Source organism: Metopolophium dirhodum, chromosome 6 (assembly GCF_019925205.1).
Source record: "Metopolophium dirhodum isolate CAU chromosome 6, ASM1992520v1, whole genome shotgun sequence".
Lineage (NCBI taxonomy): Eukaryota > Metazoa > Arthropoda > Insecta > Hemiptera > Aphididae > Metopolophium > Metopolophium dirhodum.
In genome coordinates, this window is record NC_083565.1 from 13,346,079 (window position 1) to 13,360,142 (window position 14,064).

At 24.9% G+C, this 14,064-nt stretch overlaps 1 protein-coding gene across 2 annotated transcripts in view; it reads left to right on the top strand.

Annotated features, from left to right (window-relative positions):
* Window positions 1–14,064, top strand: part of LOC132946239 (circadian locomoter output cycles protein kaput-like) — a 44,824-nt gene that overhangs the window by 11,996 nt on the left and 18,764 nt on the right. The window lies entirely within an intron of this gene.

Below are 14,064 nucleotides of genomic sequence, written 5' to 3' on the forward strand. Positions count from 1 at the left end.
CTTTAATATATAGGTAAGTCATCGGATGTGCAAATTGATTTCTGCACAATACATGCTACTAGACATTGTGTTAACCAATACCTAATTAACTTTCACGTTGCACTTTTCAAAGTGCTCGTACAATTTATGCAATATTTTTTTAAAAAAAAGTGTTTATTATAGTATTATAAAAAATGTTATTGAAGTAATAAATCTGGGTGTTGTTGTGTATAATTGTTTACTTATGAACTAAATTTAACTTTCTGCATGCCCACTAAATTAAAATATTTCTTATTTAATAAATTTAATAAATAAATGTTGCATTTGTAGATGCGTTTTGAAAATAAAAAACAAAATTACCTATTCTTCTATAATATGGAATTCATACTAAAATTATTCGTCAAACATTATACATTTTAATCAGCACAGAACTTAAGTAAACTTTTATGTATTTTTATCCTTATTGAAATATGTTATAGATCATCATAACATTTGTATGTACATTAACAAGATCGAAAATACTTTTTTACGACCGTAAACTATTTATTTAAATAATATGAATAAAATTATCACCTTGCAATATTAAATATAAACTAGTCCGAAATCATATTCGCTGTTATGATCTATTATTTTATGTTTAATAGTACCTGGACGGTCCTTTGTTTTTTGAATACTGTGTATAACTACCCGCATACAACCTTTGAAGTGATAATTTAAATCAATTTCAAATTGTATTTATATGCCTGCAGGATGTCACTTAAAACAATTTGTTTGAATATTTAATTTCGAACAATATATTTAGTATAATAAATTGGTTAAGTTGTTTGTTTGTACACAATAAAAAGATATAGGTATATTTACTTTTATTTTATTTATTTGTTGTTCTTATATAATGATATCTATTACTTAAGTTTTGTAAACGTGAAAAAACTTTTATAAAAAATAGTAAGTAATTATGAACATTTTTAATCGACAAATAAGGGACAAAAAAATATCGTATTTTTTACTAATTAGTTAAATACAAGTACGTTTATGTTTTTTCGTTTGGTATTTCATTATTTCTTATATTTTATGTAAACGAAAAGTAATCTTTAACAACATTGTGAGCCAATAATGATTAATCCAATAAGAATATTTGCTAACTTTACGTTTTGAAGTTTATTATTTTAACTAAATAGTTCAACCAAACGAAATATCCAACTTGTGTTGCACATCTTCTTATTTTCTACATGCACAATAAGATTCGTTAAAAATTTGCGTAACCTAACCTCTAGTTGTATGATCTCTATATATCGGAAAATTGTAATGTATATATTATATATTTATATATCTATTCACGTGTGTGGTAATTTTGTGAATACATTTTAATATATATTTAATCCAAACTCTGTTTCTAATGAAGAACTTGTATTGAAATTGAATATAATGTGGACAAAATATTCATGGAAAATATGAATAGATCCTACGCGCTGTCTCGTTAAAAGGGAACAAAACAATTTTTCGATAAAAATATAACATTACAAGCTTTTATTTGAAAACAACATTTTTAAAAATATGTTTCTTTGAAACAAGTTTTATACAATTATTTCTTTCAATACACTGGTACCTGTATTCAATGTATTAACGGTTTCTCTTTAAGTTATAATAAGTTTATATGCATTCTTCTTATATATAATGTAGGTAGGTATATAAAACTGTTACTTAATTATCGTGTTTTCGGCGTCAAATACAAAACTATTTTCAATATAATATTAAGTATAATATCTTATTCAATTTATATAAAAATAGCAAATTCAAACTCGTTGTTTTATAATTCGTTGAATTACTTCAATACAGAAGTAAAAATATACAGCGCATAGAAATAACAAATAAGTTTATCATTTATTATTATTATTTCAAGTTAAAAAAATATTTTTATAATTGTATCAGTATATTTTAATTATATTGGATTAATTAAAAACTATCAATATTTAGTTTAAGAATGGTTAGTTTTAAAAAAAAAATAAAGTTAGAGTAAACTACATTATATAGTTGAAATACGTATTGATGGTAAACTTATTAATTTATCTAATAATTTAAGAAATTTAAATTTTAGTATTTTGTGTAACTACAATCCTAACCTGTACAAAAGGCATTTAAACGTTTTTATTTTATCATTAGTTTTGTGGTTATTATGTGGTTAATCGAAAAATGGGTCTTCAACTGTTCGTTTGAGTTATTTGGTTATTTTTTATTTTATTTTCGGTATAGTACAAAGCTACAAAATACAGTTCTTTGTGTTTTAGCTATAAAATTACCTATAAATATTGTCTAGATATTAGGTATAACACTCCTTCACTTTTTCTTAGATGCTGTGGTTTCAGTTGACTAATCTAAATTATTATTGTTTTTAGGACCTTAAATGTGTGGTTGTAAGAACATTATTGTATTTTCAAATATAATTTATATTATCAATTTGTATTATATTTTAAATCATTTCAACTAGGTAGTCGATTCAGCTAAAATAAATTAAAATTTATAGTGATAAGTATTTACAGGTTAAATTTACAAATGTAGTAAAATTTTTATGATAGTTTTGAATAAAAATAATCAATTTATTCCTTTTGTTTTTTATTATCTAGATTACTTAATAAAGTATTTCCTCAATGTTTTCAGCTAGGTAATGAACGTGTTAACTGTAAGATGTCAATCATCTATGATATCAAGATTTAAATTGTAATAAATTAACCAATTATAATCAAATTAAAAATAAATGTATTATGCGAGAATGACTTGGCATGACTATAATAAAAAGATATAGCATGATACGTAATATAATATTTATAATAGTTTGTACAATATTATATTACCTTTTTATTTTTCGACGAATTTGAAATAACCTAACCAAATATTTATATCTAAATATTAATTGTTTTAAAAAGAATATTATTCATTTCTTATTTGTCTCATTATAATTTTTGATTGTTTATTTTCGTGTCGGAGATTTTTACGGTGGTTGAACTAAGTATTTACCATGTATATGTAGGTATGTGTATAATTATAATATTAAATTAATTCAATAATAATTTAACTTGGTCCTTATTGTTTTACAAGAGAGGTTTAATTGGTTTTCGCAAGAGTTGGAGTGCGCATTAGAAATGTAAAAAACTATATTAAATACAAACACTACAAATAACAAGTAGGCAACATAATAAGTTATATAATATTTGACTAAACGCCAAAATATATACAAATAAAAATAAATGAAATGCGTAACTCATATAATACTATAATAGTATTATAATTTATAACTAATATACATAATACCGGGCATAATACGAATATACCTAACCCAATAAACAAACTTGTTCTGATTGAACTCTGAGAAAAATCTATGTCATCCACGGGTTTTTGTAAAATTTATAGTTTTTTTGTTTTATTGTTATTATTTTTATGATTAACAATGGTAGTTTTATTACACTCTTTAAAAGAAACATTAATTTATCGAAAATTCGAAAATAATATTTTATTGACTTCTTATTTTTGGATTGGTGTATAACAGAACATGGCGTATATAACATATGTATAATATAGTTTAAAATTTCAATACAAACCTTAGTAAATATTCAAAGACAAAATTACGTGTAACAACTGTATTTTTAAAATTTTAATTTTATTGCCTAAGTATAAATGTTTGAAAATAATATTATTTATTAATTAATGTTGTTACAAACTACACGAATATGTTATCATTTCTACTCAAATCTAAATTTGTATTAATATCGTCTTGTAGTAATATTTTAATATTATTTCCTTCGTTATAGAAAACTAACGTCAAATTTGAATATCTGACAAATAGTTTTGAAAGTATTAATAGGCATGTTCAACATGATTGTTAATCCAATTTCTATTATTTTAATTTATGCTATAACCTATCGAATTATCGAAGGAAATTTTTTTTTTTTTTTTGGGGGGGGGGGTCGATAAAATATACCTAACCAAATAAATAGCATACAAATTATCGGTACACTAGAAAACCATTCAACCTATTTAACTAACTTGGTTATATTGCTGCTCATAAAATAATTCATAATATTGAATATACACAATGTATCCTATGGATTTAAAATGTTACCTATTAATAGAATTCTAAACAATAAAGCCATTAATTGTTAATATTGTAGGTCCTCATGGTAAATTAAATTTTTAGATTCTGAGTGGAACGATGAATGTATTGATTTTACAATGATGTGTGTTTTTTTTAATTTTTGTGTTTGTCATCACCTTTTAAGATAAAAAAAGTGCTTGGATTTTCTTCAACAGTAACTTTTCTGATAGGAAAGTGAATCTAGTTGGTACTTTGGGGGGGGGGGGGGTCAAAAGTAAAAATTTCCAGTAGTTTTCAAAAGCGACGTGAAAAACAAAAGAAAAATTAAGGAAAAACGGGAATTTTCGGGAAAATTGATTTTGGTTTTTAGTGTAACTCTAAAACAAATGACCGTAGGAACATGAAATTTTGACTGAATGTTTATAATTGCATTTTCTATACACCATAACATTTTCCAAATATTTTGACTTATTTTGAGCTGTTTACAGACATTGTCAATTTCCATTTTTTTTAGTTTTTTTTTCTATAAATATCAATAAAATTTTATCTGTTGAGTAAAAATGCTTGAAAATTTAATAGAAGGGTCCTAGGTTATAGTTTCAAAGGCAGATGAAAAAAATTAAAAATCCTTACTCACAGTTTTTATTTATAAGCATTTAAAGTTCAAATTTTGACTAAATACGGAAAAATCACGAAAGCTAGCAAATTATTTTGAGTTGAGAATTCATAAAAATTTTTCTTTTTAAATCTAAGATTTGAAAATGTAATATAAAATTAGTCATAAGTTTGTCTACCTTTATCAAAAAAAAAATGTCTACAAGAAACTTAAATTAAATTTTTATGAACGTCTGAAATTTATATTTTTACAACATTTGATATTCACTCGATTTCAAATGTAACAATTTTCTTATTTTATTGTAATTAAAAAACAAATGACTGTTGATACTTGAAAATTTCACTGAATGTTTATATTAGCATTTTCTATACACCATTAAATTTTGAAAATATTTTGATTCTTTTGAGCTGTTTACGGACATTGTCAGTTTTCAATTTTTTTAGTTTTTTTTTCTATAAATATCAATAAAATTTTATTTGTTAGTTAAAAATGCGTGAAAATTTAATGCAAGGCTCCTGATATATTGTTACAATATAGCAATTGTAAAATATTAAAAATACATAGGCACACAATTTTTTATAAGCGTTTGAAGTTCGAATTTTGACAAAATTTATCAAATTTATAATTTAATAATTATTTTGTAGTTGAAAATGTATAAAATGTTCAACTTTTTATAGCTAAGGATTGAAAATTTAAAATAAGGCTCCACGTAAATTGGTTATATATAAATTGCTTTATTCACAATAATATCATCAAATATACTTGGTAATATCAAAGGCTGACTAACCGTTTTCGCTCAGAATCGTTTTTCTTATACAATGATATTATATCATTGAATCCAAATTTAACACCATCCATTACAGTGACCCACTTGTAACCTACTGTACAGCAAAGTGACATCCACTTACCCACCTTTTTAATCTTAAATAAAAAAAAAAATAAACTGCAATTAGTTTTACTATTTAATACCTAAAAAAAATTTAATTAACAATTATCTAGTTATTACTTCTACATACGCACATTAAATTTTAAAATAATTGTGTCTTATTAAGAAATTTATAACGAATATTAAAATTTATTGAAAAATGATTGAAAAATCTCCTCGAATAAAATATATTACAGTAAGTACAATATTAAAGCGCAAATCCAACCCACGTTGCTCACCTAAACTTAAATTGTCTTAACATTTTTGTTCGTTTTATGATATAACTAATTAACAACTTGTTTAAATTCGATTAAATAAATGAAAATTCTCAAGTAATATTCTGCTTTGAAATACGAAATTAACTAATATGCATACAGTGTTGTCATTTATAAAAATAAAAACCTTATAAGTATTTTTTCATGAATGTAGTTTTGTTATAACTAAAAATTTTGCAAAAAAAAAAATCGTTAGTAATTTTCAAGAAATTGTTTGTAAACTTTCATTTACCTTTAGGTAAAATAATTGTCTTGCATATTTTATATCCATATTTTTTTAATTTCCATAGCTATAATATGAAAATAAATCTTAAATAGGTAGGAACATTTTCATAAAATACTCACTTGAATATAACATTACTTTTATTTCAAACAAATGTTCAGTTATTTCATGGCACTTATCCCAATTGTATTTGACGTCGCATCTCGCAATAAGCCATTCTCGATCTTACTGAATTAACTTCTTAAATATCTGTAGTATTTATTACGTTGCAAATATAGTTTACTTAGAGGGCAAGCTAAATGTCATTGATTATTCTGGACCATACTATGTAAATAATTTAAAAATCTTCTATTGTTTATTTTATTAATAGTTTAATTTATTTTGTTGTTTATTTAATGTAATTAGACACAGTTTGGTTTATAATATTTTATTTCCATTTTCTAATCATGAACAAAAACACCTAAGTAACTCTATTATAGTGAACTAAGGTAAATAAATTTTTATAATATGGTACAATTTAAATCACATGAAAGTTATTTTTTTTTTATTAAAATATAGTTTTTGATATTTATTAACGTGAATTTTATATTTATACCTACATATATAGTATCATTGATTATAAATACTTGTATTATTGATTTATAATCAATGATAGTATCTATAACAGAAGATTGCCCTAGTTTTTATTGAATGCTATATTTAGTTTTACCTTTGTTAAAAAAATCAACATAATACAATATCTCGCGATTATTGATATATGTATCAATTTTAATTAATAAGTCATAATAATATTTAATAATATAATAACTCATGTTCAGGCGTTTCTAATATAAAACGCCCAATCATTGTTATTTATTCACAGCTTCATATTATTCCACTAATTTATACTTATTATACACAATTTATAGATTATACATTTTCATTAAAAAAAAGAATTTAAAAATAATATATTTATATAATATGATGCTTTAACAAAATCTCGTTTTTTAAAATTTTTTCTGATCAAAGTTCATTTATATTTCATTCTTACTAAATGTTATTACAATAGTGTGTATGAAACATACGCTACCTACACGTATTACATTTTTTAGTACAACTTAGAGGTAACCATCAAGTGTATAATTAACAATTTATCTTTTTTTTTTTCGAGAAGTCTAAAATTACAGAAATTAAAAATTAACTCCTCTTTTTTAAATGAGACCAGATAAATAAAACCTTTTGATAGTGCATTGACAAATATAAATCCATTTTTATTGATATTTTATAATAATAATAATAATAAAAGTATTTTACTATAATACAGGAAGATATTTTTTTCTTTGTGCAGTAGTGCAAAGGTACTTCAAAACGTAATCAATTAAATACACAACACATATCAAAGGTCATTTAATAAAATGTTGATTTTTATGTAATTTACAGATTCTCATGTTTACTTTATTGATATCGGTAACTTAGAATGTGTTACAAAATGTTAAAATGTAATAACTTATAACAATATATGACTTTCATACGTTGCCTGTTTACGTGTGAATTATAATATAACCAGCAATCCTATTGTCGCTTATTAATATATTAGTCATTAATTTTTATATTTTTATTCACTTTTTATGGAATTTAATTTTAGGGAAATCAACAACAAATATACTTAATCTTTTATTATCATTAATTACATGGTCATACTCACGAGGGGAGGTAAAAAACAGCCAAGGGGGAGGGTTCATGTGGTTTACCTCCCCCTTAGGCCGTTTTTTGTGCATATAAGCCGATAAGCCCCTTACATCTTTTATAAAATTTATCCTCAACCCCCACTCCTTTTAAAATTCTTGAGAACACCACTGATTTATTGATACCAACAATCGCCAAACATAATGTTCACAATTATGTTATTAAATTGTGTGCATATAAGTATACTACCTTCAATATTCTAAATATCTAATATACGTATGTATAATTTTAAAAACTGATGAGATTTCCCAAGTGCGCGTACACAAACAAAAGTTGAAATCGTTTATTATTATTATATTATTATCATTCATCTAGTTCAGTTTACGCAATTAAATGATATCATGTTTTTGACTAACTGGTTTATCCATAATAATATGCAACCTGACGCCATATCGTTGCAATTATTATGTAGGTATATGCATTTTAATCACCATGCACATTTAACTACTACATCTGTATATACGTCTGTGAACTACGTGTATAATATGTAACTATAATATATACATACAGGGTCATTTAAATTTTTATCTACAGAAATATAAAAGTAGGGATTATATAAGATTCTTTTACATGTGCAATCCCCTCCTTAGTTTCGTGTAACTTGTAGGTTAAATAGACGCAACTGTAGAGATAAGGGTATAGATAGTAATATAGTATACATGATCGCATGTATACTATACCATCTATTATAATATTTTATATTATTATTTTGAGTGTGTACCTATAATGCAGTCTCGTTATAACAAAATATAGTGCATTGAAATAATCCTTCAATATTCGTTTGCACGTTAACCTTGATATTATTTCACTAATTCTACCAAGTATTTTCAATATTGTTTCCATTTCTATCATTATATATGCACATAGCACATATAATATTTATATATACTCGTATTTACGTTGGTTTCATCATATGTAAATTGATTATATCTAACTTTGTCTCACCCGGTGTTTCTCCCACTTGATCAATTTAATCTATTTGCAATGTATGATTATGCAATCAAATCAAATGCACACGTACACAATTCTACATTTCATTATTGTCCAAAATGCGTTTTATACACATACAACCGGAATGAAGTTGTTATACAGGTATAATAATAATTCGAGATAATAGTTAAAATAAAATTTTAGATTTTTATTTATTTTTGTAGCCGTTAAGGGGGAAATTGTAAATATCGCCTATTACATTATAAAATCATAATACCTTTTTATATAGTGAAATGCACCCAGTGTTTTTTAAAATAAGTATTATTTTTATGATAGCCTTTAGAATTTTGTAATGCCCTATAAAGTATTTTCCAAATTTCACTATTTAATTCTTCGTGGCACACAAAATGCTTAAATAACATATTTTGACATAAGTGCAAGCTGTATATTATGTATCTACTTAGAAAACGTTTATCTCGTTCAAACTTACCTAAAGCACATTATTAAAATAATAATTTATATTTTGACAGTTTGTAGTGTTTTAATACTATACGCTATTGTAGTTTATTTTATTAAATTTTTATAACAAAAACCACTGAGTACTTCAGAGAATATTGACTTATAACCGCCTAGTATTAAACCTAGAATGAGTAGGTATTAAGTATTCACCATTAAGCAATGTTATTTACAAACTTTTTTGGTGATGAAATTTGAATTGTTCAATTATAAAATAGTATATAAGCGATATAATATAACATGTTGGTTGCCAAAGATAACAAGTCAAAAATCATGTTGTCATAGGTGGGTACTTGGTTAATTTATCTACGCTGTTCCTCTGTCGTATTTCTTGAGCAACGGCTGAATGGAATCACTGACAGAATAAAAAATAATTGACCTACCTGTCGATGGTAAAAATGTGTTAAGTTAAAAAAATGTAATTTATCTTGAATTATGTATTATTTATTTTATTTGTGGTATATTTCGCGTATGTTTAAATAAAAAGTTCATAATTCGGTATACCTATTATTTTTATGTATAAGATTAAAATAATACTAATAAAGAATTAAATATCATTATTAATAAGTAATAATTTAAACTAAATTTTAATATTCTAAAATAAGCTTGTTTACCAAATAATCGGAGGCTTAAAAAATTATTACTTATTGATTTCTTTGTGTTTGTACATGCTGTATCACGCTCACTTTGTATTGAAAAATCATACTCAGTCAGTCAGTCCACATGTGAAGTATTTTTTATAATAAATATAACATAATATTAACATTGGTTCATCATAAATTAACTTTTGAAGACAAATTGAATGGAGATTTTTATGGATTTTGTGATATAAAACATAATTACATAATGTATAAATACATAAATAATTGGCTTTTTTATGTAGACTAATCTGCAACAATGTGTAAACTCATATTTCCCGAAATTAACGTAGGTACTTACGAACTGTCAAATGTTCATGAAATTTAATGAAATGAATAATCAAACGGATTTTACATTTGTTGTAGTTATCGAAAATGTTTACTTATATACTATACACTATTTAAGTGTACATGCAAGTAAACATTTTCGATTAAATTAATTATTCGATGTTTTCATTGTTGTAATTGGACAAATGATTTATTATTTTTTTTAGAGTCTGCTGTCTGAACACTGCCCTCCACCACCCTATATTGTCGTCGCTTCATCATCAATATTTACTTAAACAATCTTATCTTTTTTATACGTTCAATATTCGGTCTGGCACAAATTAATACTACGTGATCGAATAAAAATTATATTAACCGAGAAGGGGGCAACTATTCCCTCTAAAATTGTCACTGTAAGCACATGATTACTTTGCTTAAAAGTTAAAATATGCATACGACTCCACTCGGAATATTTGCCACGTATATAGTAGACTGAAATATTGATTTTTTGTTTTGAACAAAATCCTATTGTGTTTTTTATGTGATGATTATAATTGTATTCGATGTTTAGTTTGCCTTATTTCACAGTTGGCGTACATGGAATATTTATAGATATTTCAATATAATGGCCAACAGAAGCGCACAGTTAAAAATATAAATTAAAGTACCCGCAACTAGCTAGAGCATTCTCAAAATTGTTAAGATGTTAGTCTAGTGTTTTTTTTTTTTTTTTATTCGGGTGGAAACAAAGAACTAGACCAGACCTGAGTACCTGACTTGAATTACTGTTACATAATAATAATGGTCGTAGCCATTTTCCTCCAATAAAAATAATATTTATGTAATACAAATAAAATAAATAGTAAAAATATATTTTTAAGTCATACTATTATATTATATTTTCCCCCAGTGGCGTATTTAGGTTTTTGTCATGGTGTGGAGGGGGTATGATTTTATCCAGTAGCCCCGCTTTTAAAGCTAGAGGCCTTAAGTTAGGACTGGAAATTTTGCATATTATATACAGCCTATGAATCTCCTATACAGCCCCGTAAATAAGCTACTGTTTTCCCCCGATTAGAAATTAAGAATAAAAATAATGTTAATGTTTACACAAATTTAATTGTTATAAGTTATAACAAATAATCATGAAAAAACCCTATAAATTATTAACAATTATGTACCTCTTAAAAATAATAAATATTAGACAGATGAAAAATCATTTTACTTTTTGTATTACTTAGAAATTTCTTTGTTTTAAAATTTAATAGGTAAATAACTGCACTGTCGATTTCTTCACGCCGTTTTTTTTTAGTCTAGATTTTTTAGGAATATGAAACTGAATTTGTTTCTCAATATTGAGCTTAATAAATATATTTGGTTTTTCTTTATTTGGAAGAAAATAATAGACATAATTATAGTCTAAAAAACATAAGTATTGATAACTCAAATTACGTATAAAATATTAATTACTTATCTAGCGGTAAAAATTGAAATTAATACGATGTGGATTAAATAAATAAAAACTGTACCTAGTGATTAAATGCAAAGATAATTTAACAATAATTTAATTAAATAATACATTTTAGAATTTTATAAATATTACTGTATTATGCAATATTAGAGAAGACAACTAAATTAAAGAAAAAATGAGGAAAATGTACTGTCAATTGTTAACAAATTAAGACATATTTTAATTGAATTTAGTTTTTATATTAAATAAGTATATAATATTGAAAACAAATTGTTTTTAGAATTATAATTTATTGTTTATATACGTTTAGAAACCGGGAATTTAGAACATTTGTAGAGTGGACATTCCTTATACCTACTTGTTTACATCTCAAATTATTTTGTGCACTAAAATTCTTTTTTCGTTTAAAAGCATACTCATTTTCATTTAAGGATTCAATTTTGTAAAAACATCTGTTGAAATTTTAATTAATTATAATAATCTATAATTTTAACTGCTAAATCTTCCCGACTTTTATATTTTGTATTGCGTGACTAGTGGAAAATACAACATTTGATACCAACTCGATAAGAGTTAAGTTTAAATATGTGTATTCTAACAACACAAATATAATATTCAGATTATAATCAAGTAACCATTATTGTGAACAATGACATTTGAAGTTCTTAAACATACGTTTATGTTTTATGCAAACTAACTAAATAAATAGCTGAACAGAAATTCCACATGTACGCTCGCGCGCCCTCTTACATTGTATACACTTATACACCATCATAATAGTATAATACTATCGAGGTTTGACAAATAGGTAAATGTTATGCTTTTCTAATAATAACCAAAGTGAGAATCGATTTTATCTGTTAGACGTGTATTCCATAGAAAAACTCTCGTCACTCATTATAATATATAAGCCTAGTATTCCCAATTTCGCGGTTCTCGTTTTGTTTCATTTTAAATTACGCTTGTATAATACTATTGATTATAATTTATAATACATGTTAGTATTTGTAGTCAATGATAATACATTGGTATTATGATTTATTTATGTGGAGGTTAGATAGTTGTCGTTATCAATTAGTTGGTACGATGTCTGTTAAATCGTTGCTTTATTTACGCACGTGTAATTAATTTGTAACAATGCTTGCATAATATTATCATGTGTACATACCAAATTGTTTAGTCTCACTATAGCCAATAACGTGTTTATAATGATGGCTATTGGCTAATGATATTATCATTAAAGTCATTGATACAACGGCCATATTATAAATATACATATAAAAGCGTATACCTAGTATCATTCGGCGGTCATCAGGATAATGATGATAATAATAATAGGTATTATGAATTATGACCAAACCCAAGACGTGTAAAACAATACCACCCTTATACTTAAATAGTTATGTATCGTTGCCCGTTGGATAGTAGACACTGTACTCACATCAGTCTTAAATATTTTTTCATTTATTAAGTTCATCGGTGATAATTGATAAAAAAAACTATATACATTATACATTAATGCTTAGGTACCTAAAGTTTTCTCCCCCACAGTTTAAAAAAACCACCTATGTCCTAAGTTGCCGCGTGTTAACTAATAAAAAAAAAAAAACTATTATTCTTGAGAAGTAATGGCTTGTACGATATAAAATATATATATGACGTGTATCTCTACAAAATACTTTTAAGGTGTGTTATTTATAATATCGGATATTTTTTGTTTTTATGTTAGTTATTTTAATGGATCATCATCTTTTATACGTACATATTATATAATATATAGGAGTGGTGAACAAACAAAACAAACCCATTAATTGTTTTCGAATTTTTTTACTACAATTACAATATATTGTCCGAAGTATGTATGGGTTTTTCCAATATTATGAAGAAATTTAAAATTTATAAATACATTTATTAGATTAAATCGATTTGTTTAGATTTTAGAATTTAGTTTTTAAGAAACATTTAAACCGTTTTATGATACATAAAACTCCGTTTTTTAATTTTAAAAAAACCCTTTAATAATATAGGCTAAGCAGTATAGCCAATTATTGTTAAGTATAAACTATTATACAAGGAACCGCAATCATCTTTCCAGCGATTTATACGGAATACTTGGACCAGTCTTGCCATCACCTGACATATTAGTGTTCCTCCAGGACACAATATGATTGGACAAACTTATTTAACCAGTTGAATACACAACCTTATAATTATGCCCATATCAGTCCATATCATAACCTAACCTAACCTAAACCTTTATATTTACTGTAACACCTATTTGTAAAAAAAAAATGTATCTTATCGCAATGGCGACAAGTTGCTGAGGGTTATTTCTTTAATAAAAAAAAAAAACTATTATACTTCTATTGTTAATACGTTTTTTCAATAAATAATTCTAGTTTATTTATGATG